The 2,030-nt window shown below is 37.2% G+C and overlaps 1 protein-coding gene across 1 annotated transcript in view; it reads left to right on the forward strand.

The window, feature by feature from the left end:
• LOC106314714 (zinc finger A20 and AN1 domain-containing stress-associated protein 5-like) overlaps positions 1-2,030 on the forward strand; it is a 4,783-nt gene that overhangs the window by 1,211 nt on the left and 1,542 nt on the right. The window lies entirely within an intron of this gene.

Here is a 2,030-nt window from a genome sequence, read left to right on the forward strand (position 1 = left end):
GTCGGTTTTGGCACTGACCATTTGTTCGGGTCCTATTTGGCACGACTGAGAGTGTTGGGGTCAAAATTGGCACTCTTCCTCGTATATCAAAACAACGTTGTTTTATCTTGTTAACGATTGACTAACTTTTGTTAGAGTCAATGTATATTTAAGCACGTTTTAAGAATTTTGTGTAGTTTTTTCGAATTATAATTGAGTTGAAGTCGTATTTGGCACTGATCAATTATTCGGGTCGTATTTGGCATGACCTAAATTGTTGGGGTCGAAATTGGCACTTTTCCCCTTCTTAAGGTCTAGGAAGATCACAAAATTATTTCATGCATCAAGCCTTGCTAAGGTCTATTTCACAAACAAGTTGGATGTTTCTGGCTAGAGAATGTTGATAGTAGAGATGATAGGAGGAGTGAACATAGAAGGAACTGATTTTTTTTTGTTTGAACAGACATAGAAGGAACTGATAACAACAAGTGCATTGCAAGTTTCTGAATTTGATTGTAATATTTTGATTTCTATACTTTTAGTATATAGTGATGTATGTTAAAAGGTTTAAAAGAAATTGATTTAACTATGAGTATGACTGGTGTCTCCGCTACCACATGCAAATGTAGCTTTTGCGGTTGGTAGCGGTTGTTGGCGTTTTGCAACAATCACTCAAACCGCTCCAAACCGCTTCAAACTAATCTAAATCTCATAAATTCAAAAGCTGGTTTCAGCTAGCGTTTGCGGTTGCGGACGGTTGCGGGAGGATAATTTATTTTTTAAAACAATATAAATACAAAAATAAAAATATTCAATAGAATTTTTAAATTGGAATTATAAAAATACTAAAATATATCTATTATATTTTAATTAATATTATAAAATTTTTTAAATAAAAATATTTTCTATAATTTTTAAAAAATTAAAATTATAAGTTTATATTTATTATACTATTATGATTTTTGATATTTTTATAATTATATAAAACATAAATAATGTTAATTTATTATCTAACCGCTGATGCATTTTAAGTATCCCGCAAACGCACCAATTTCTAACCGCAAAGTCAGTCGTACAAATCTCTTAAAACCGCTAGAAACCGCAACCACTCGCATGTGCAAACTCCCGTAACCGTTGCGTTTGAACCAGTCAGGCCTATATATCACAAAATTGCATTTACTTTTTCATTCACATATCTAAAAACACTATATGGTTAATCATGGTTGAAATGAAGCAACAGAAGGATGAGTGACATATAAGTGATTCATGGAACCGCGCGAACGAAGATTACATGGTCAGCAAACAAATATTTTAAACTACTAATAAAATTAACACTACTGACCATCGAACATGGTGGACCCACATGCCTAGGTAGATCGTGTTGTAGGGAAACGGGAGGGGCGAACATGAGCATTACACAATTATATTATATCTGGTTAGTCGTCTCGGTTCTTACCCCAGAAGCAGTTAGAAACATATAAGATGTGTAATGACATTGCGCTTTATGAATGTGGGCAATGTTGGACATGGACTTTGTCCCCAACAAGGCTTATAAGATAATGGGCTCAGCCCATTTAAAAAGGGATCACTAGGAAACCCTAGACCTCTTAGTCAACCTCCTTTGAAAGGGGTCTTGGCTCTCTTGGACTCTCTTTTGCTCTCTCATCCATCTCTCTCTACTTCTAGAGAGAGAAACCCCTTTCCACATGCTTTCACCTAAGCACTTGTGATCCTTTGTTGTAGAACTACGATTGGCTTGATCCCCTTTCGGGGTACGTAGGCAACCCTTCACCGGGTCCAGCTATAATCAATAAACACTTTTTTTCTTATTCTCTCCGAGTCGTCTCCATCTTGTTCAAGCTCAGCATGAAGACTTCTCCTAACCCCACCGACGAGTCCTCGTCTCGTTCATTCACTAGTTTGTTGACAGTTCTTGGTTCAAACAGTTGGCGTTCTCTCGCAGTCGCTCGAATCGATCTGTGCAGTCGCTCGACTCGATCTGCGCAGTCGCTTGGCTCGATCTCTCGCGGTCACTCGCTCGTTCTCTTTAC

Source organism: Brassica oleracea, chromosome C9 (assembly GCF_000695525.1).
Source record: "Brassica oleracea var. oleracea cultivar TO1000 chromosome C9, BOL, whole genome shotgun sequence".
Taxonomy (NCBI): Eukaryota; Viridiplantae; Streptophyta; class Magnoliopsida; order Brassicales; family Brassicaceae; genus Brassica; species Brassica oleracea.